We start from the raw sequence: 23086 nt of genomic DNA on the forward strand, positions 1-23086 counted from the left end.
TATTCATACAGCAGATTCGGGAAGCTAAGGTATCAATTGCCCAAACAATGATCCATATAGGGTTGTCAATCCTAGTTAATCACATAAGATAGGCAAGTTATAGGGGAACGTCACCTCTGATTTTAAAAAAAACAGTGGACAGGAAAGTTCAGGTCACTACGGGAGGCTCGTCACCTCGGCGTAAGCCTAGTTTATACTCGAGGTTACTATGGGAAAGGCTCGTCACCTTAGTGTAGGCTGACAGCTCGAATATAGTGTCCCCTACTACCGTATTCGGCTCACGAGTTTGGTTTGTTCACTGGACACTACGAGGAGGCTCGTCACCCCAGCGTAGGCTGACGGCTCGAACACGGTATCCCATACCACCATACCCAGCTCATGAGTCTTAGAAGATCATGGTACCAAGGTTAAACGGACTTTTCAATGGTAAGTGGTACCTTAAATTCGAGTAGTAGCGTCCATACATGGTGAACATACATTAGGTCAATTGGGTTACTTGACAGGCCCGATTGGTACGAACACACCCTAAATTAATTGATATAGAGTGCATACGCACTCCTTGTGGCCTAACCATTGTCGATAATTATTGTACGACTCAGATTCATCAAACGTGTCCATGGTGGCGAAACTGATTCAGCCACTCAATTGGAAGTTGTTACCGATTGCCTGGACTACATCGTAGCCCCAATCACACTCCAAAACAATAGCACTCACATATGGTAGTCATAACAGTATTGAACAAACAATCTAAGCATTGCAACCATTCGAGCATTTTATATAACATATAGTGAACATGACATCATACACATACATTTCATACATAAATCACGTAATTAGATTTAGGTTATAAGAAGGAATCTATACCTGTAGCTAAGATAGTTGAGAATCTTATTTCAACACCCTTATAAAATACATTTCAATCAGCATTTTCTCATTCAGGCATTTTATCAAACACTTAGACTACACATATCAACATACATGTAATAAATTTGTCATAACATATATTGTAGCAAATCCTTTCACAAAGGAGTTGTCACAGATACAACAATCATGTATTCTCAATCAATAATCATGGCAAGCACAAATCATGATTCCATATTCATTCAAACATTTCAACAAACGCATGAAATGCATTATATTCAACATAGTTCATATATATGTATAATACACGGAAAACATCGCATCTAAGTACATGTGACAGTAATCAAGTCAGTCATAAATCATTAACTGACATTGAAAGCCTTGAAAACAATAACTTAAATGTTTATAGTCCGCATCTTTCGTCGCTACGTCGATTACGGACTTGGTTCGTACACTACGCCTTTGTTTACGGTACAACGACTACTTATAACATGAAATAGGTTAGCTATTTTACTGATCTACCTATTTGAATACCTAAAATAGATTAGGTTTAGGATTCCTTACCCAAAAATGGAGTCGAAATTGCTGGTATAACGACATAGAAGAGGGGATTCAACACGTGGAGTGGCTGGAATGAATCCCAGCAACAAACCACAACTCTCTCTCACTTCTCCTCACTCTTTCCTTCTCTTTTCTCTCTTCTCTCTCCTAGGGTTTAGCAAATTCATATGGAATGAGAGAGGGGTGGGTTAATGCCCTTACATAGGCCCAAAACTGATGTCAATGGCCCCATGGCCATGGTATACTTAGGTTATAGCCAAAGAGTGGCTGTTTCGGTCCAACGGAGCTCATCTGGAGGTCCATTTCCTACATATAGTCTGGAGAAAGTTCCCTAGCAATGGATCTATGCCAGGTTAAAGTTTCGGTCTGATTGAATTTATAGATCAACCGCGGAGGACCAGTTTCAGTTTAACGGCTATCGTCACTCGATCAGGGCCACAAGTACACTGACATGTGCAGAGAAATTTTCCTGATACAAGGGTATAGTTGGGTCAGAATTTGACGGTCTGAAACCTTAAATTTGGCCTGCAAGCGAACGACCCAAATTACTTAAGTTTGAGTTCATTTTCTAAAGATATTCGCGTTTCTCACACACTTCGCTCCGGGCTCAAGTTGTGCGTTTATGGATACTATTTGAACTTAATTCCCGAGATGGTTGCCCAGCGCAGTAAGGCGGTCATAACTGTATAGTTTCGCGGTAATCGGACTTTCAACGCGCGGTCTAGGTCCGATACGGAGTTTCAAGATGCTCCCGAGAGCAACTGGGTTTTGAGATTGATCCTAGGTTTTTAGGTAATGTAGAGTTAGTGATTCTACTAGTTTTAGATCTTACAATTCGTATAGAAAGCGGTTCAAGTTAATCTACCGATTAATTCAGTTTAATACTTAAGTAATTTTCATCTAATTTCTAGAGGATTTTGGTCCTTAGGGATTTCTACCGAGGTAGTACTCAGGTCATTGTATGAATTTTTTCGAGACGTTACAATCTACCCCCCTTAAAGAAAAATTTCATCCTCAAAATCAGTACCATTTCATACTCCTCGAGAATCTGAGGGTGATTCTTACAGAACTCGGCTTCTATTTCCCAAGTAGCTTCTTCCTCAGTGTGATGCATTCATAATACCTTCACAAGCGGGATGACCTTACTGCGCAGCACCTGTTCCTTCATGTCTAGGATACGCGTTAGTCACAGTACATAAGTAGCATCTTCACTCAACTGTACCTACTTCCATTTAATAATGTGAGAAAAGTTAGGAACGTATTTCTTCAGCATCGATATGTGAAATACGTTGTGCATGCCTGCGAGTGGTGTGGCCAAAGCAAGGCGGTATGCTACTACACCCACTCGATCTAGTATCTGGAATGGGCCAATGAATCTCGGCGTGAGTTTCCCTTTCTTTCCAAACTGGAGGACTCCCTTCATCAGGAAAACCTTCATGAATACATGGTCCCCGACCTCAAACTCTAGCGGTTGCCGCCTCGTATCGGCGTAACTCTCTGTCTACTCTGTGCTGTAAGAAGTCAACGCCTGATAATGTCAATCTTCTCTCAGGTCACCTGTATTAACTCTAGGCCAATCAAACTCTTCTTGCCAACCTCTGCGTAGCAATGCGGTGCTCTACACGGACGCCCATACAATGCTTCGTAGGGAGCCATGCTAATACTCCCCCGAAAGCTGTTGTTATAAGTGAACTCAGCATAAGAAAGACAATCATCCAAACTGTCCTTGAAATTAAGCACACAAGCTCACAACATATCTTCCAACACCTGATTCACCCATTCTGTCTGCCCATCCGTCTACGGGTGGAACGCGGTACTGAACTGCAGTTTCACACTCATTGCTTCCTGGATACAAGTCCAGAAGATAGATGTGAATCGCGTGTCTCGGTCCAACACGATCTCCATAGGAACTCCATGCAGACGTACTATCTCCTTGATGTACAGCCTGGCCAAATCGTTTGCTGAGTTTGAGATTCTTATCGGGAGGAAATGAGCTGATTTCGTCACTCGGTCCACAGTCACCCAAATGGAGTCATGTCCCTTCCTCGTCTTTGCTAACCCTGAGATGAAATCCATAGAGATGAAATCCCATTTCCATTCAGCTATGGGCATGGGCTGAAGTAAACCAGGAGATTGGCGATGTTTTGCCTTGACCTGCTGGCACGTGAGGCAACGAGATACATAGTCTGCTATGTGGGCCTTCATGTTGTCCTACCAGTACGAGTGCTTCATATCTCGATACATCTTCGTACTACGAGGATGCATCGCTATCTTCGAATTGTGGGCAGCTTCGAGAACTTCCCTTCTCAAGTCATGAAGGTTTGAGAAGCATAGGCGGCCACGATAATATAAACCCCCATTTATACCAACTCTCCATTCTGGGTCTTCACTGTCGCTCATTTGCTCTCTCATATTTGCCAATAGTTCATCATCTTTTTGAGCCGCAATAATCCTATCATCAATGAGTGGCTGTACACGAACGTTTACGACGCTCTCGAACGGCTCCTCTACAGTAAGCTTCTGCTCAAAGTCTCTCACAAATTCTACCTTGTTCCACTCATCTATCATTAACGGAGCCGCAAATGCTATCGTCTTCTTACGGTTCAACGCATCTGCCACAAGGTTAGCTTTGTAAGGATGGTAGGAGACCTTGAACTTGAAGTTTTTCAAGGTTTCCATCCATCATCGCTGCCTCATATTTAGGTCCCTCTGCGTAAATATATACCTGAGGCTCTTGTGGTCGTAAAAGAGCTCGAACTCCTCTCCATAGAGGTAATGTCTCCAGAGTTTCAATGCAAAGATAATGGCCGCTAACTCCAGGTCGTGCGTAGGGTAGTTTTTCTTGTGTTTCCTTAACTGTCGCGATGCATAGGCAATAACCCTATCCTTCTGCATCAGAACACAACCCAAACCAACACGAGACGCGATGGTGTATATCGTATATTTGACCCCTTGCTCTGACAATACTAGCACGGGTATGGATGTCAACTTGTCCTTCAGTTCCTGAAAGGCTGCTTCTACCTTCTCATTCTAGGTAAACTTAAGGTCTTTCCGAGTGAGCTGAGACAACGGCCTAGCTATTTTGGAAAAGTTCCTGATGAATCGACGATAGTAACCTGCCAGCCAAGGAAACTCCTTACTTTCGTAATCGAACTGGGCTGCTCCCAGTCCTGAACTGCGGTCACTTTAATAAGGTCCATAGCTATACCTTCCTTGGACACCACATGTCCTAGGAACTTGACTTCTTCTTTCCAGAAGTCACACTTCTTGTACTGGGCAAATAACTGGTTCTTCCTTAGTGCATCAAAGACTACTCGCAGGTGCTCCTCGTGATCTTTCCGACTCTTGGAGCATATTAGGATGTTATCTATAAATACAATGACGAATTGGTACAGATACGATCGAAACACCGGTTCATCAGATCCATGAACACGGCTGGTGCGTTTGTGAGTCCAAATGACATCACAAGGAACTCGTAGTGCCCAAAGTTGGTTCTGAACGCTGTCTTTTTTATGTCCTCATTCCTGACGCGCAACTGGTGATACCCTGGCTGTAAATCGATCTTAGTGAAATACTGTGCCCCTTTCAACTGATCGAACAAATCATCTATCCCGGGCAAAGGATAGTTCTTCACTGTTACTTGGTTCAACCTGCGATAATCAATACACAATCGCAGTGATCCATCCTTCTTCTTTACAAACAACATGGGCGCTCCCCAAGGAGATACACTCAGTTGTATAAAGCCTGCATCTAACAGATCATCGATCTGTCTCCTCAGTTCCTCCATCTCACATGAAGGCATGCGATATGTCGATAGAGATATAGGTGTCGCACCAGGCACTAAATCAATGGTAAAATTGATCTCGTGTTGAGGAGGTAATCCAGGTATCTTCCTAAACACATCCGCAAAATCTTAAACTACTGGGGTGTTCCCAAGTGTTGGACCACCAACATCCTCTAGCAAGGTAGCATAACAATTAATGCGGTAATTCCAACTGACCTGAACTGGGAATGTAAAGGTCATGCTCTTAGGTCCATGGGCTGTCACCACCCTGGTATCACAATTAATCTCTGCCTTCATCTCAGTGAGCCAATCCATATTGAGGATCACATCGTAATGACATAGCGGGGCAATAATTAGGTCAACGAGTATTATTCTGCTCCCTAAGTCTATCGAACAACCCTTACACATCTTGGTAGTGTCTGAGAAAGTCCCTATAGCGGTAAGGAGTCTCAACCCAACCATAGGACTAGTTTCTAACTCTAGGCACTTGACTGCTGCACATAATACTATAGATATAGTGGACCTGGTGTCCACCAATATTAAGAAAACTGGTGTACCTTGAATATGTGCCTTGACTTCGAAAGCCATCAGTGTTGTAACTGCTATCTTGGATGCTTCAGCTGCAAGTGAGTACACATGAGCCTGTTGAGAATGGTTTGGTTGTGGTACCATAGGCCGTTGAGGTGGCCTAAATCGAGGTGCAGGTGGCTTGTAAGAAGGCTGTGCAGGCGGTGCTAATCATAGAGGTGGAGCCGAGATAGCTGGTGGCATCTGACGATTAATCTTCTGAGGGGGCATGAAGCCGTTGTCCCTCATCCTGGTGAAGCAGTAAGTGTCAGAATGGCCCGACCTCTTGCAGTAGGTGCACCATACATCAGGTCGCCTCGGCTGTGTCAATAGAGCTGTAAGCCGAGGAGGAGAATCTGCACGTGGCCTCTTACCAAGGAACGGTCTGCTCGACAAATCTGGTCAAGGCCTAGAAACCATAGGTACACGTGTACAGGATAAGCTATCCCCATCCTGCTTAGCTCGCAGGGATATGCTCACTAGCTCAGCATAGTTGTTAATGCTAGCGCAACACATCTTCAAGCGGATCTCAGGCTGTAAACCCTCAGAAAATCGACGTATCTTCATCGACTCGTTCATTAGGATCAAAGGAGTGTATCTGGCCAGCTCCGTGAACCGTATTCTACCACAGTCATCCCTCATTGTTAGAGGCGAAGGAACTCTCCTTCCTCATTATAGTAGGTGAGATGGAAATACTTCCCGTGAAAGCGTGTCTCAAAAGCCTCCCATGTCCATACATAACTAGGAGCAACGGTCTGAAGGATGCTATCTCACTAGAGACTGGCTTCCTTCTCGAACATGTAGGTGACCAACTCAACCTGCTCTACCTCAGTGCAGTGCAACGGCTTTAGCATCTTAGAGATGTGGTCAAGCCAATACTCGACCTCCTCGGGTCTATGAGTACCCGCAAAAGTAGGAGGTCGGAAGCGTTGAAATCGCTCGAACAAGCCGCTGACACCCATGTTTTCAGCAGGGTGCACAGGTAGTGTAGGCAGAACCACATTCATGTTCTGGGCAAGGGCCCCATCAATGGTGGTCCAAATCTGCTGCTGTTGTTGCATAAGGAGCATCATCTGCTCCAACCTATCAGGAGAAGGAGCTTGATGCATGAGGGGCGTCGATGAAGACACACAGTTCTGTTCTGGAACCAGTGGTGCAAAAGGTGTCGGCCCATTTGTGGGGCCAGTGGCCGGTTGAGAATCCGACATAGTCTCGTGATTCGGGCCTAAACTGGGGTCCGTGTGGCTACGCTTAGGGGAGGTGCCCCGTCAATCGATTTGCCAAGTGTAAGGCGTGCCGTACTCCGAGTGGCCTTAGGTGGCATTTCCTATACACAACATAGGGTGCAACATGTGTAAGGTTTTACATAACAACACTCAATTTCTCAAGCATTCTACACATTTCATAGCGAAAGGAGCTGCATGCATTTCATTTAACAAAATTTGTCACAATACATGAAATGTAGTTTTTTTTACATGGATCATGACCGAAGATACATGTGAGCTAATATAACAAAGCTTTAAACACCAAACACACCATTAAATCTACCAAACTACTAAGCCTATCAAGGTTATAACATAGGAAACAGGAAAGTAAAGAAAACCCAAAGACGACCACAACATAGGATTAGTCGTCAGAATCTGGTGATGGAGGAGGAGCACCCTTGTCCTACATGCAGCACAGTAGAGCCTTCAAGGTGCGAGACACCTTCTTGAATTTCTATTTCAGGAAGGTCCTATTCTCTTCAAGTTCGGCCTGGGTCTCTCTGACCTCCTATCGCAGTGCGACCTGGCCCTCCTCAATATGAGCCAAGCGGGCTTCTAAAGCAGCCTGATCGCGGTGGTGCTCATGCGTAGCAGGTGAAGAGCTCTCATCAGAGTCTTCGGCCTCCTCTTCTTCCTCCTCCTGTTCTTCCTCTTCTTTACTTCCTTCCTCTCTTTCATTTTCATCCTCTTCTTTGTCACTTTCTTCCTCTTCACTTCCCGTCTCATCCTCACTCTCATCGAGTCAGGATTAACGTTGTCGTGGCCCAATACCCATGTTGTTGAGAGTAGTGCCGTTGATGAAATGGATCAGCGCAAGATTTTCTGAGCCAAGTCTGTAGTCGAATTCACGAGCAAGCTTGCATATAAGTCGGCCAAATGGGAGTGAAATGTCTGTCCTAGGAGAGCGTGCGGTCTGAACCATCTGTAGTAGTACATATGTAGGCAAGCACAACTTGTCTCCTTGCCCAGCTCTGTATAGGAAGTCTACCATCAAACGCGTGCATTCGCTATGATTGCTCCACCTGAGATACACATTGTATGTGAAGATGTGGTGGAGCAGGCGGAAGTCAGGAGTCATCTTGGATGCCAGGAGGCAATTGCCTTGATTCCAGTGGACCAGTCGGCCACAAAGAAATCGTGTGCAGCGATCTCTTTCACGCACACTCCTGAGATTTCTCTCGCTAGCATGTACCTCTTCATGCTGCATCCCCATGATTCGGGCTATCAAGTCCACATTGACAATGGCTTCCCGCCTTCTCACAGGGATAGAGAACTATAGAGGCTCCAGTAGTGGCTCTTGTATATGGGCGTAGAAGGCTTGGATAGTGCTCTCATTCGCACGGGACTTGCCCTTAAATATGGGACCCCAATCGGTGTCCAATAGGAGATCCATCGCTGGATAAAGCCCAAATAGTTTCTCGTCCACGTGTACTTCAAAGAGAACCCTACGGCCTTAAAACCTTCCATGTGCCATATCCGTCAGTAAAACTCTTTCGAGAGGAATCTAGGGATCGAGATCTCACTTTGTCCTTAGCTCTTGATCGACGCTTGTGCTAGCCTCGGCGCCTTTCTGCCTTCTTGAACGGGTAGGGCGGCTAGGCCTGACTTCATCCGTGGAAGCCCTCTTCTTTCCCATGAGAGAAAGAAGTGTGGAAAGCGAAAATATGGCCGCCATTAGCTCAAAAAGAGCTATGAGAGTGAAACAAAATGGAGGGATAGGATGGGTTGTTGGACCTTGAGATTTTTGAGATACCAAGGAGGGTTTGTGTGCCCAAATGGGAGGAAAATAAGGGAGATATGAGATGGGTTTGAAAGGAATGGTGGGAGGTGTATATGTAGTGATGAAGAAGAAGATGATATGAGAATGGAGGGGAGGTTTGAGAGAGAAAAATGGGATTTTGGGAGATTTGGAAAGCTTGGAGGGGTGGAAATGAAAGAAATGAAGCAAATGGGGAGGTATAGGGGGCCTCCACACGCGTGTACAATGGCCGGCCCGCCCGGCCCACTGTCCGTGGACCGCGAGGCCTCGCGGTAGGGGCGATGCCATTGCGGTCCACTAGACATGTGGGTGATGACATCCCCCTCAAGGGGTACCGAAAATGCGTGAGGTCTACCTTGGTTCCCCCGATTTGCACCGTTTAGGCCCCCGAGTCCGTTTGAGATGTTTTTGGAGTCCATCTCACGTATATTCACGCGTTCCAATCATTTGAGTGTGGAATAGGCTGAATCCTCATCTAAACCCATCAATTGACGGTCTAGAAAAGAATTGGGATCATCTCGCATGATCACAGATGCTTACGGGTCCCGTTTCAACGGTCAGTTTCGCCAGCCGGTGGAACTTGGAATCCTACGTTCGTTTCTACATTTTATTGCCCCCCTCCTAAGTAAAAGTACGTCAAAATTTTTCGTGTTACCATAACCCAGGTCCAGTTGAATCCAAATCATGCTCTGATACTAATTTATAACGCCCTAAAAATCAGGGGTCGAGCAGAAGCTCAGCTCCCGAGTTCAAAGGCATCACTTATGCAACATAGATAATGATGATTAAATGTTGTCTATATTAGTGCATTAAACATGAATAGGATTACACCAAATCAGCATATCATACTCTAGAGACGATTTGATTACGTAAGTGGAAGACTGTGTTAGATATATAAAGCATATGAACATGATACCAGGTTAAATAATTACATGTATAGTTCCAAAATATACAAAATGACAAGTGTGATGTTCAACTAATTCGTATCCCTGTAGCCCCGTCGACGCAATTCCAGGTCTACATAGACCCGCCAGATAGTTGCATGAAGGAGAACTCCTTATTGTCGTAGAAGGCTGGCTCCAACTCATAAGCTCGCCATCATCTGAAACTACAACAGAGTCTGGTTGGTGTTTTAAAACACCATCCTAGAATGGGAGTGAGTGATCAACTCAGTGGAGCTATAAGGTAAAGGTTAACATGTTATCAATTTAGACAAGCAGTAATGATAAAGCAGTACAACAATCATGTCCTAAGTACTCTTGTTAATGCAAGGATGATATGTATTAATGATGCATGCCTTCGCCTGCACTCTCTCCGCGACATCATCTCATGGTCACGCATGCTAAACTCCCACGCCAAAGGCACATGCAATGCGGTGCATGGTTGTGTTAGCCAAGTTCTTAATTAGACCTATTCATACAACAGATTCGGGAAGCTAAGGTACCTCCCTTTATATCAATTGCCCAAACTATGATCCATATAGGGTTGTCAATCTTAGTTAATCACATACGATAGACAAGTTATAGGGGAACATCACCCCTGATTTTAAAAAATAGTGGACAGGCAAGTTCAGGTCACTACGTGAGGCTCGTCACCTCGGCGTAGGCCTAGTTTATACTCGAGGTCACTATGGGAAAGGCTCATCACCTTAGCATAGGCCGACAGCTTGAATACAGTGTCTCATACCACCGTATTTGGCTCACGAGTTTGGTTTGTTCACTGGACACTATGGGGAGGCTCGTCACCCCAGCGTAGGCCGACAGCTCGAACACGGTATCCCATACCACCATGCCCGGCTTATACATCTTAGTAGATCGTGGTACTAAGGTTAAACGGGCTTTTCAATGATAAGTGGTACCTTAAATTCAAGCAGTAGCGTCTAAACATGGTGAACATACATTAGGTCAATCAGGTAACTTGACAGGTCCGATTGCTACGAATGCATGCTAAATTGATATTCATGGAGCGCATACGCACTCCTTGTGGCCTAACCACTGTCGATAATCACCGTATGACTTGGATTCATCAAACGTGTCTGTGGTAGCGAAACTGATTCAGCCACTCGATTAGAAGTTGTTACCGATTGTTTGGACTACATTGTAGCCCTAATCACACTCCAAAGCAATAACACTCACATATGGTAGTCATAACAGTATTGAACAAACAATCTAAGCATTGCAACCATTCGAGCATTTTATATAACACATGGTGAACATGACATCATACACATACATTTCAACATAAATCACGTAATTGGATTTAGGTTACAAGAAGGAATCTATACCTGTAGCTAAGGTAGTTGAGAATCTTATCTCAACACCTTTATAAAATATATTTCAATCAGCATTTTCTCATTCAGGCATTTTATCAAACACTTAGACAACACATATCAACATACATGTAATAAATTTATCACAACATATATTGTAACAAATCCTTTCACAAAGGAGTTGTCACACATACAACAATCATATATTCTCAATCAATAATCATGGCAAGCACAAATCATGATTCCATATTCATTCAAACATTTCAACAAACACATGAAATGCATTATATTCAACATAGTTTATATATATGTATAATACATGAAAAACATTGCATCTAAGTACATGTGACAGTAATCAAGTCAGTCATAAATCATTAACTGACATTGAAAGCCTTGAAAACCATAACTTAAACGTTTATAGTCTGCACCTTTCATCGGTACGCCGATTACGAACTTGGTTCGTACACTACGCCTTTATTTTCAGCACAACGACTACCTGTAACATGAAATAGGTTAGCTATTTCACCGATCTACATATTTGGATACCGATAACAGATTAGGGTTAGGATTCCTTACCTAAAAATGGTGTCGAAATCACCGGTATAGCAACACGGAAGAGGGGATTCAGCACGTGGAGTGGCTGAAATGAATCCCAGCAACGAACCACAGCTCTCTCTCACTTATCCTCATTCTTTCCTTCTCTTTTCTCTCTTCTCTCTCCTAGGGTTTAGAAAATTCGTATGAAATGAGAGAGGGGTGGGTTAAGACCCTTATATAGGCCCAAAACTGATGTCAATGGCCCCATGGCCATGGTATACTTAGGTTATAGCCAAAGAGTGGCTGTTTCGGTCCAACGGAGCTCATTTGGAGGTCCATTTCCTGTATACAGTCCGAAGAAAGTTCCCTGGCAGTGGATCTATGCCAGGTTAAAGTTTCAGTCCTATTGAATTTGTAAATTGACCGCGGAGGACCAGTTTCAGTTCAATGGCCATCGTCACTCGATCAGGGCCCCAAGTACACTGACATGTGCAGGGAAATTTTCCTGATCCAAGGGGTGTAGTTGGGTCAGAATCTGACGGTCTGAAACGTTAAATTTGGAATGCAAGAGAACAACCCAAATTACTTAAGTTTGAGTTCATTTTTCTAAAGATATTCGCATTTCTCACACACTTCGTTCCGGGCTCAAGTTGTACGTTTCTGGATACTATTTGAACTTGATTCCCGAGATGGTTACCAAGCCTAGTAAGGCAGTCATAACCGTATAGTTTCGCGGTAATTAGACTTTCGATGCGCGGTCCAGGTTCGATATGGAGTTTTAAGATGCTTCCGAGAGCAACTGGGTTTTGAGATTGATCCTAGGTTTTTAGGTAATGTAGAGTTAGTGATTCTATTGGTTTTAGATCTTGCAGTTCGTATAGAAAGCGGTTCAAGCTAATCTACTGATTAATTCAGTTTAGTACTTAAGTAATTTTCGTCTAATTTTTAAAGGATTTTGGTCCTTAGTGATTTCTGCCTGAGGTGGTACTTGGGTCATTGTACGAATTTTTCTGAGACGTTACATTGTCCCTGCCAAATTATCACTTTTCATGATTAGTGGCAGAATTACTATAGTAAATTGGTTACTGAACCTATGGACTTCATCATCGACTTTCCTCTTCTACAAATGGGAAAGAGAAACACATGGTCGAGAAGAAGAAATCAGTGACCGAAGAGAATAAAAAGAAAAATGCACCGAAACCAGCTACATCTCAAAGCCAAAGAATGACGCAGTTTCAGAGAACATCAGCTACTCCGACCACCTCTCCTTCAATGATAATAAGAGTGGTCGATCGAACATCTCGAAAGCACATATGACTGGCCATGGATGGGTCTCGAGGAATGCCTTCGATTGATTGAACTCCCATTCGATAGGATTGAAGACCAGTTCGATGACATCGAGAAACTCCAGAAAATAGACATTTAGTTGTTGGACGTTTCTAGGCACCTTCGATTGAACCATGATCTTTAATTGATCAGAAGTTTGCTCAAGACCCATTAACAACCTGTTGATGGGATTGAGATCCACTTGAAAACTATTGTTTTTAGGGCCATGTATTTTACAACAACTTAGTACATGTTTTACCTTAATTTATCATATTCTAATTTGGCTCCGAAGGCTATGTGATGATCAATCAATGTTTACCCATAAAAATTAAGATCATATATAGGCTAAGATTGTTTTGGATCTAAGGTTAGGATCACCAAGACACCTCATTTACCTATTCTTCACTCCTTAATGTTCCATGTCTTCTTGTGTCATCGTCCTTCAGCTTCCAAAGGCTTAATGACTATATGATACATGAACTCACGTGATTGACAAACATGTGCATAAATAAGTGCACTAACAATCTCCCCCTTTTGTCAATTATGTGACAAAAAACTAACCTATATCTTGTCATGATCCATACCAATGATAAACAAAAAAATCTCAATTATTACATGTCCAAGATTACAATGAATTACAAATTAAAATGCAGGACTTGAGACATGTAAACTGCTCATCTATAATTGCTCCCCATATCTTCATCAATTCCTTGTAGCAATAAACTAATACTGAAAAATAGAATTCAACTTGTTTTGATGGGACTTGATCTTTCTATCCCTTTTTGTCAATATTCAACAAAGAGACAATTCCATAGATATATCAATTAAGCATAGAAAATAAAAAGCTCTATAAATCATGAAATTTTCAATACTAACAAGGGAATGTAAGGGTGCATATTACATTAAAAACAAGGAGCGTGCTTATTATGGTCATTTAAAAGATATATGATTTGAAATGTAAATGACCAATGACAGTCTAACATTAAACATATGATATTAAAATCAAACAACTTTAACTATAAATTATCAATAGCAATGAGACTATAATCCTTTGGTTTAACTATTAAGCACAAAATGAGGCTTTAATTCTCATATTTTTCAATTTGGCTCAACAATGAGGCTTTATTCATTTAATTTAACTATTAATCCCTCGTAGACCTTCTAAGGTCACCTATCCCTTTTCACAACCCAATTGGGTGTGAATTTCTTAGGACCTAGATTATGTTCAGGAGGGGGGATGATTCTCCTAGATGCATCTTCCTTAGGTGAATTCTTAGTTGGAGATATATATTCGGTAGGTAATTTAACTATATGAGTCATACCCTGATTATCATTGCCCTTGATTAGTATTCTCTTCACATTTTTATTAAGTTGGGCAATTAGTTTCAACAACACCTTCATCAATCGGTTATTTTAGGAAGGGTTGGAAACTCTCTCCTCTTTTTGACAATCATCTAGGAATGCTTCTCCATTGGTCTGCCAATTTCTCAGTGATATCATATTTACTAGTTTGGTTTATAACTAGGGTAGATTGGGCCCTTCTTAAGATCAAACACTCGAATTTTAGGTTCTGAATATCTCCATAAACATGACACATAAGAGAGGCTCTCGATCTACTTCTTGAAACAAATGAACCCTTTAGGACTACTAGAGGGATAGAAGTTGTAGCAATAGTATTCCAATTAAGTTTAAATCCTTTATTATCCCCAAAAGTTTCACCCATATCAAAAGATTTTACTAATTAGTTCATTTCCTTAGGTAACCTTGATTTTCTCCTTATAGTTAGACATAATTCAAAAGTTTTTATTGGATCAACTCTAAGAAGTTAAGCCCTTCAAGAGTTATCTTGCTCTAATACCAATTAAAATTGCATGGAATAGTCTACCACAGTGCGTGCGGAAGCTTGGCGAAGCTATAGAATTATGGCTAAGTCTTAGAAGAGGGTGATTAGGACTAATTTAAATTTTCTTTCCTAATTAATACAATTTACCAATTAAACTAATTAATGCAAAATAACACTAAGACTTCCAAGCTAAAGTGGGTCCAATCACATAGATTACAAGTGATATGCTAATTAAGCAACTAGTATATATAGATATTGCTTTACAAGTTAAGTACCTAGCATATAATCCAATTCAAGCATTCATATAGTTTAATTAAACAAACATATAAGCAAGAATAAAATTATACTCAAATGACAATCATAAACATAAGCATGTGTAGTGGTTCAGTTTCCCTACTCCACTCCTCACTCCTGATGGATGGCCTCTCATCGAGTGTACCAGTATTCACTGTCTTATGAGTTTTTAATAGGTTCCCCCTAACCTTTACAAGCGTACACTCCCGTCGGAGGACTTACAAATGTACACTCTCATCAAAGACCTACACAATGACTTATCAAGTGTACACTTCCGCCAGAGGCCTACACAAAGACTTACACGCACTCACATGTGTTGGTGGCAATACGGTCCTACACAAGAACCTACATGAGTTTGAGTCACAAACTCTATATTCAATTCTACATAAGGAAAGAGTATGTGGACTCTTACAATTGACAACTTATTTGCCTAATTGAGCACATTTTGTAGCACCTTACTTGAGATGCTTATTCAATGCTCTCCTATACATGAATTAACTTCTCAATTGCTCCTGAGATTGTTTATGCCGATGCTTCAGCTCTTACAAGTATTCGCCTTGCATATGATGTGTTAATGAGGTGACCAAGGCAAGGGAGGTAATGTAATCTCCTACAACTTATGGAAATATTGTAAACCTATGGGATTCACCTTGATGGGTGTCTAGAGAGTTTAGACAAGGATTTGACTATTAGGCTCAGTGTCTAATCTATAAAAAGAGGAGTGTTCATCCACATCTTTATAATGGAACATAGAGTGCTCATTAGAGTGAATAATCATAAGAAGATTGGTATGAAACTCTTTGGTATAGAATCTATGGTGATGGATATGAGTAGAAAATCACCTAGGCTTCTAGTGCACAAAAAACCCATCCAAATACACAAGAACCGAATGCCTTATATAAAGGAACTGAGTTCAACGGTAAAAAAAAAGGGGTAAAAACAGCTCTCTTGATTAAATGCATCAAGCAATGCCTTCGATTGATCGAACTCTCATTCAATGGGATCGAAGACCAATTCAATGGCATCGAGAAACTTCAGAAAATAGGCATCGATCGAACCCTGATCTTTTATTAATCAAAGGTTCGCTTAAGACACATCGTTTGCCTATCGATGGGGTCAATATCCACTCGAAAACTAATATTTTTGGGCCATATATTTTATAGTAGCTTAGCACCTCTTTTAGCCTAACTTATCATGTTCCAATTTGGCTCATAAGGCTATGTGATGATCAATCAAGGTTTACCTATAAAGGTTAGGATCATCTATAGGCTAAGTTTGTTTTGAGTCTAAAGTTAGGGTCACCAGGGCACATCATTTACCTGTTCTTCACTCCTTAATGCTTAATGTCCTCTTGTGTCTTCGGTCTTCAGCTTCCAAGGGCTCAACTGACTATATGACATATGGACTCATATGATTGACAAAATAGGTGCACAAACAGCTAGCCCCTCCAAGAAGGAACAACTTGTTCCAAATACTACAACTCTTCATCTCATCAAGAGAATTTCAGACCTTTGCCCTCTTCCAAGTCACATTCCTAAATTTTTCACTGCTCGAACCGTACCAAAAACTTCATCCATAATGACTCGGGGTGACCGAGTCATGAAGAAAATTCCAGTTATTTCTCCTACAACCAATGTTGTTTCTACCTTTGAAAAATATTATAAAACTAAGTACTAGTCAGGAATACCTCCCTCAAAATATTCTTGAGAAATGAAGCAAGCTTATAAAAAGCACATGGAAACCAGTTTCAACCGAGCTTGGAATAAATGGGAGAAAGATTAAAAAAGGTTGAACGATCCCAACCTTCCTCTCAATCATTATTTCAAACCTTATACACCAAATCCAGCACCTTTTTCTCTTTCTACTCTTTCTCTTGCAATGGCCATCAATAAACCCACCAAAATTCAATCAATGATCGACCGATACTACACCTTCATTGTCCGTTCTAACCTAGGTGGACATTTTCCCCTCATTTCCTATTTATTTCGCATTCTTTACCTCTTCTATTTTTTTTTTGTCTGGTGCAGAGTTGAGAGAAGTTACAACTACTGAAAAAGAAGTTGTTCCTATAGTAATCTCACCTCCTCAACAAATTAAAGGAACTACCACCTCTGCTGCTACGGGCGAATATGCAAATCCTATGGTGGAACTCAATGGCTCTAATTATGAAGCAACTACAAGTAAAGCGCCTCGACCGGATGGAGACAATATTGGAGATACGAAAATTGTCCAATCACTGGAACCTTTTCGTGTTTCCTTTCATTACAAGGCTCCATTGACTATTTTTTTTATTAAGAAAATGATGAGCCACTTGTGTTAACATCGCAGAATCCCAGACTAGACGCGTCTTCTCATTATACTCCTGCATTGACCAATTGCTCTATACCATCCTCAGGCCCCATTGGACAACTTATGTAAGGTCTGTATCCTAGACTGTACTGTTCTAGAAGCTTCCGCGGTGCTCTCGGTCAAATTTTGGCAACCCGTGACCTGTATCCAACATTTGTGCACGAACCTAAGTCGCGTCCTGTAGATCTAAGTCGACTCGACCTGAGACTTGTACCCTTGTAACTGCGCCATCGCTGCGTCTCGCGCACCGATGCAATACCCAGGCCAGGAGATGTGGGCCCGCGTTCATTCCGAAGAAATGCCGCGTGTTGTGAATTCTGAGGGAATCTCTACGACCTATCCCATCAATTAATCAATCAAGTACACACCCTATCTCAAGTACATCACCCATACCCCATACCCCATACCACCTTACCCTCTCACAACTCAACTCTCTCTCTCCCCACCCATCCCTCTTTTACCTAAATTTCAAACAAACCCATACCTCTCCATCCCCTTCCTTACAACACCCGTTCCACCTATCCCTTATCATCCCATCTCCTCTCATTCTCTAAGCAATCTCCCAACTCCCAAGAGAGCTTCCAACGTCCAAGCTTTCCTAAAGCCAAGTGTGGCCCACTTTCCTACCCTCTCATCTCTCATCTCAACCCTCATCAACCTCAATCAAGATTAAAGACAAGAAACATAGGAGTCCAAGGAGCTAAAGAAGAAGGCCGATAGGTGGGTGATCCACTGTTGATTTCAAATTTTAGGGCCCACTTGTTGTGGGACCCACTTGATGTATGCATTATATAAGAGATGGGCCCATAGTGGCGGGGTCCCTCCATCCCCCGTCTCTCTCTCTCTCTCACGTATGGATGATGATGTGTGTGTGTGGCCCACCATGAAGCATATATCTTATCTATGCCGTCCACTTTCGTGAGACCCACCTGATGGAAGCGTTGGGTGGAAGGAAGGAAAAACACAAATATTAGCTCTTTCTTGAGCTGGTGGGTTCCACACGTGGGACCCACTTGATAAATGAATTGGCTAGTGGCCGTTGCCATGTGGGCCCCACCTTATCTGACGTACGAGTTTTATCCACACCGTCCATTAGGGACGGTGGGATTTCACCGTGGAATTTCGTCCAGTACATTGGACTATTTTTTTTTAAAGAATATATAAAATATAATATATATATATATATATATATATATATATTTATATATAATATAGCATATATATGAGAGGTGGGCCCCATGTGGGACCCACCCATTTAGATGAAACGGCCGGGGTCCCAGACGTTAGCAAGTGGTGGACCCTATGTTTTGTAAGGTGCCATCCACACCGTCCAGCACGCTGGACGGGTGGGATCCACCATAGATGTATATGTTTTATCCATCGTCCATCTGGATGGTGGCAGACGGGGCCCACCACTGATGGGTGTATTACATCCAAACCGTCTATCCTTTTGACGTGCTCATGGGCCCCACTCTGATGGATGGGTCGTAGCCCCACAGTCCAGATGGCTGGATGGTGGGCCCCACCCTCTGATGCATGTGTTGCATCCAACCGTCTATCCATTTGGTGAGACAGTAGGATTGAACGTCTACCATTGAAACCCCTTTGGGGTTACAGAAGTTTTGAACCAACATGATATTTGTTTTTTCTCTAAGTTTAGGTCTTTATGACCTCGAATTGGCTGGATGGAAAATAAATGATACGATGGGCCCATTGAGGTTTTAACAGTAGAAAATCATTATCTCCACTATTATTTGTGGTATGGTCTAGATGATCCTTTTGATATGATTCATTTTTTTTATAATGCTCTAAAATGATCTCTAAAAAAATAAAAATAGATGAATGGTGTAGTGATACGACCCACTTGATTCAGCCCATTTGATGTGGCCCATTTGATGTATTTGGGGCCCATTTGGTGAGACCCGATGTGATGTACTTGGGGTCCATTTGATTCAGCCCCAATGTGGTAAGTGAGGCCCTTGTAAGAGGCCCAATTTGTTGTATTTGCGGAGGCCCAATGTGATGTATTGCGACCCATTTGAGTGAGGCCCAATGCGATGCATATATGGCCCATGAGTGAGGCCCATCGTGATATATATATTAGGCCCTTGAGTGAGGCCCATGGTGATGTATATTAGGCCCATATGAGTGACCCATTGTGATATAATTTTTGGCCCATTTGGTAGGGCCCATTGTGATGTATTTCTGACTCATTTGGAAAGGCCCAATGACATGTATTTTTTGGCCCATATATTGCGGCCCAATAGATATATATGGGGCCCATGTATTGAGGCCCATTGTGATGTACATGAGGTCCATGAGTGAGGCTCAATGTGATGCATATGTGGCCCATGAGTGAGGCCCATAGTGATGTGTATTAGGTCCTTAAGTGAGGCCATGGGCCCACGATACATTTGGCTCTATGTGGGCCACTCCTTGGGAGCAATAATGGTTAAATGTCCACATTGATGGGCGATAATGGTTAAATATTCACATTGTGACCTTCCCTTAAGCCCTTTGTTAGGCCGATTACCGATTCTGATTGTCGAGGCTGATTCGGATTATCAAGGCTGATTCCGATTGTCAAGGCCGATTATCGAGGCCGATTATTGATACCAATTACGAGTATATCATCTGATATCGATTATGAGTATGTGATAGCATAACATCATGATACATGCCCATACGCATCATCTGTATGTTCGTTATGAGATGTGGTTGACCATTGCATTTGTCATTGGGCAGGTTGTTATGAGACTCTCTGATAGGTGGAGATTGTCTCACATGAGCGCAAGGTATACGCAGGATTGATGCATGACTGGATTGTATGATTCATGCATCTTGCATTGTGTGTTGTGATTATTGTATGCCCTAGCAACATCAGGGCCGTAGCCTCCACAGTCATGTCGTGGATGACCAGATAGGACACTGAAAATTTGTTACTAGCATCGGGCCGCCATAGATGGCCCTTGGTAAAAATTTTTAAACCCTCTTGGTACCAGAGGACGCTCCAACATCTAGACCGAGTGGATTACATGAGCGCCCGAGTGTCGAATACCAGTAGGTCGCGTCTCCCACTGTGTCGTGGTCAGTTGGAAGGGGGTGTGGCCTTATCCGCCCGATTCGTAGTGGGTAAAACTAGGTTAAGTTTGACTAGCTCATAAATGAGTCTGCTATCAACGTACCAGGTAGGTATTGGCTAACTACTGGCCAGGCGGATAGTGAGGTCTCTTCTACTCACCTAGTTGTGCACGATGGGGTGGCAATCTGGTTTGAAGTGTACTAGACCCCGGTGATAATCCTAGAGATGTAAAGTACTGATATATGGACTTATTGATCAGGAGTTACATACTCATTCATTCATTCACTATACACTCGGGCTGGTGGTGCGCAACTAATTATTGTGTACCTTCGCAATGGTAAGGATTTTGGTTGGGGCCGCGACTAACCTGAGGTCAGGGGTTTACCACATTGAGTTTGGTTATCTAAATTTAGGTATGGGACTGGTTTGGATAGAAGTCCCTTGTGATGGACCCCATAGCCTGCAATACTACGTACAATCATCCCGACTTCACTCCAGCTTAGTCATTTCATTCGCACCGCATATTGCATTGCATTCGCAACATTTAACATTTTAGGTTACTAGGTTTCTGCATTTATATGGCTTAGATGAGGTTGATGGTCTTTGTGGCTCGTCATGATTTGCATATTGTATTACATCCTCGGCATATGATATTTAGCTCTCTATGATTCCGCATTTGCATGGTCAATCCGCATTGCATATTCTGATATTGAATGATTTATAGACCTGTCAATATTTTCGCTTACTCTGATATCGTATGATTCATGATCTTGCCAGTATTTTTGATATTGTATGATTATGGCATTGTATTGAATACTTGACACTTATCCTTTATACACACTTACACCACCCTCTAAGCTTTCTATAAGCTTAAGCACAATAGATGCGTGTAGGTGCATTAGGTTGCAGTAGCGTCGAGCTTGGAGTGTGCAGCTGACTTCTGGAGATTTGATTTCGATATACGTATTTTCCTTTTAGCACTGTAATCAAATGTTTATATTAATGGATATGTGATGATGATGTTGCCTTTATGATTTGGGTAAACTTGTGGTTATGCTTATTACGAGTTAAAAGTACGTTGGAAAATCCTCCTTGTAGGATCCCAGGATCGAAATCTAGCGTATGGGTGCTACGAGTCGAGAATGGGGTACTACGGAGGCTGTCGACAATCAAAAATTTTGTGAGCCCACTTTTCGAGTTTGGGGTGTGACAACTTCCTCCCGTCATAGATGCTAGACTCCTAGTGATTGTGGATGAGGAAGAAGAAGAACCAACTCGGCCAGCTGATATGCCATAAATAACTACCCCTTGCCGAGAAACAACCAGCAAGGTTGTTGTGACGAACTCCACTACTTTCACCATATCTAAAGTCGTCAATCCTTCGAAGCCACCATCTGCTTCCACTATGACACAAACTGAGATATCATTGTGGCCGAGTCTCCTCTACCTTCCTTAAAATTTTAGTAAATCAAGGATGAATTACAACCTCTCATACATTCAGGTTCATAGAGGTTATTTTCACAGGGTCGGTTGAGAGACTTGTATTTCTCGTCCAATGCTATCAAGTATTCTCTCACTTGGATGGAACCATCTCGACCAAAGTACCTATACTTCGTGAGCTCCTAGACTTTGTACAAGAGTATCACGAGATCAATGTTATAGTCGAGAAGATCTAGGCTGAACACTCGGTCGCGAACTTTGAAGTGATACAGGTTAGTGCTGCTAGAGAAAAACTTTCTATTGCATACACTAAACTGAAAGAATCTAAAGTGGAAAGGGTCGATCTTATTGCCCAGATTGTGACATTAGAGGAGCAGTTAGATGCTTTGAGGAAACGTCGAGAAGAGATAGAAAAGGTTTGTGGGGAGCAGGAGAGAGATTAACACTCTGGTCGACTTCGTCTAGGATAGAACATCACCAATTGGTCAATTCAGACGTGTGGCCCTGATGAGTCAAGCAACGCTTACCAAACAAGTAGCTAGGCAGGAGAGGATAATGGAGATGATCTCTTATTTTTCTTCTTTTCATTTTTTAAAAAATTATCAGTCTGTAAAATAATTTGGAATTTATAAAATCAGCCATACCATAATTTTTGTCTCTTCATTCCTCTCAGCCATCTTTCTTAGTTTTTTTTTCTTTGTATGCTATATAGTGTAATTGCCATGGTGACATAGCACTGGAACGAGAAGTCGCATGCCATTTTTTTTTGGTCGAAGTAAATGCCATTGTGGCTGCATGTCCCAACTCCTCGAAAGGTGGTACAGTCCCTTGCATGTCGTTACTGCACATCACCCTTTCCATGATGCATCAAATGTGGGAACGATCCCTACCCTTTAATATCTATATAAACAACACTTTTACCTTTCATTTCTTCATGAATTTAGACTTCCTCAATTTCTAAAGTTTTAGAACTTTCCGCCAACATGTCTTTTATTGTGGTCTCTTCTCCACTTTTTCAGGTTAAGGCCTTTCTGAAGGAGATCTTCTCTGACGACCTTGAATACTACGGTCAATCATCCCTTCTATTCGACATATATTTTTTCATTAGAAGCTGCCTTCACTAATGCACCTTTGGGAGAAATCCTAGAG

At 42.2% G+C, this 23086-nt stretch overlaps 1 protein-coding gene across 1 annotated transcript in view; it reads left to right on the plus strand.

Moving 5' to 3' along the window:
- Positions 1-17259, plus strand: part of LOC131258340 (alpha-mannosidase I MNS5) — a 173891-nt gene extending 156632 nt beyond the window's left edge. The window contains exon 17 of the transcript XR_009178064.1: positions 17094-17259. The gene's annotated coding sequence lies outside the window, so the exon portion shown is untranslated. The remainder of the gene's footprint in view (positions 1-17093) is intronic.
- The last annotated feature ends 5827 nt before the right edge of the window (positions 17260-23086 follow it).

The sequence above is a fragment of the Magnolia sinica genome, chromosome 10 (genome assembly GCF_029962835.1).
Source record: "Magnolia sinica isolate HGM2019 chromosome 10, MsV1, whole genome shotgun sequence".
Lineage (NCBI taxonomy): Eukaryota > Viridiplantae > Streptophyta > Magnoliopsida > Magnoliales > Magnoliaceae > Magnolia > Magnolia sinica.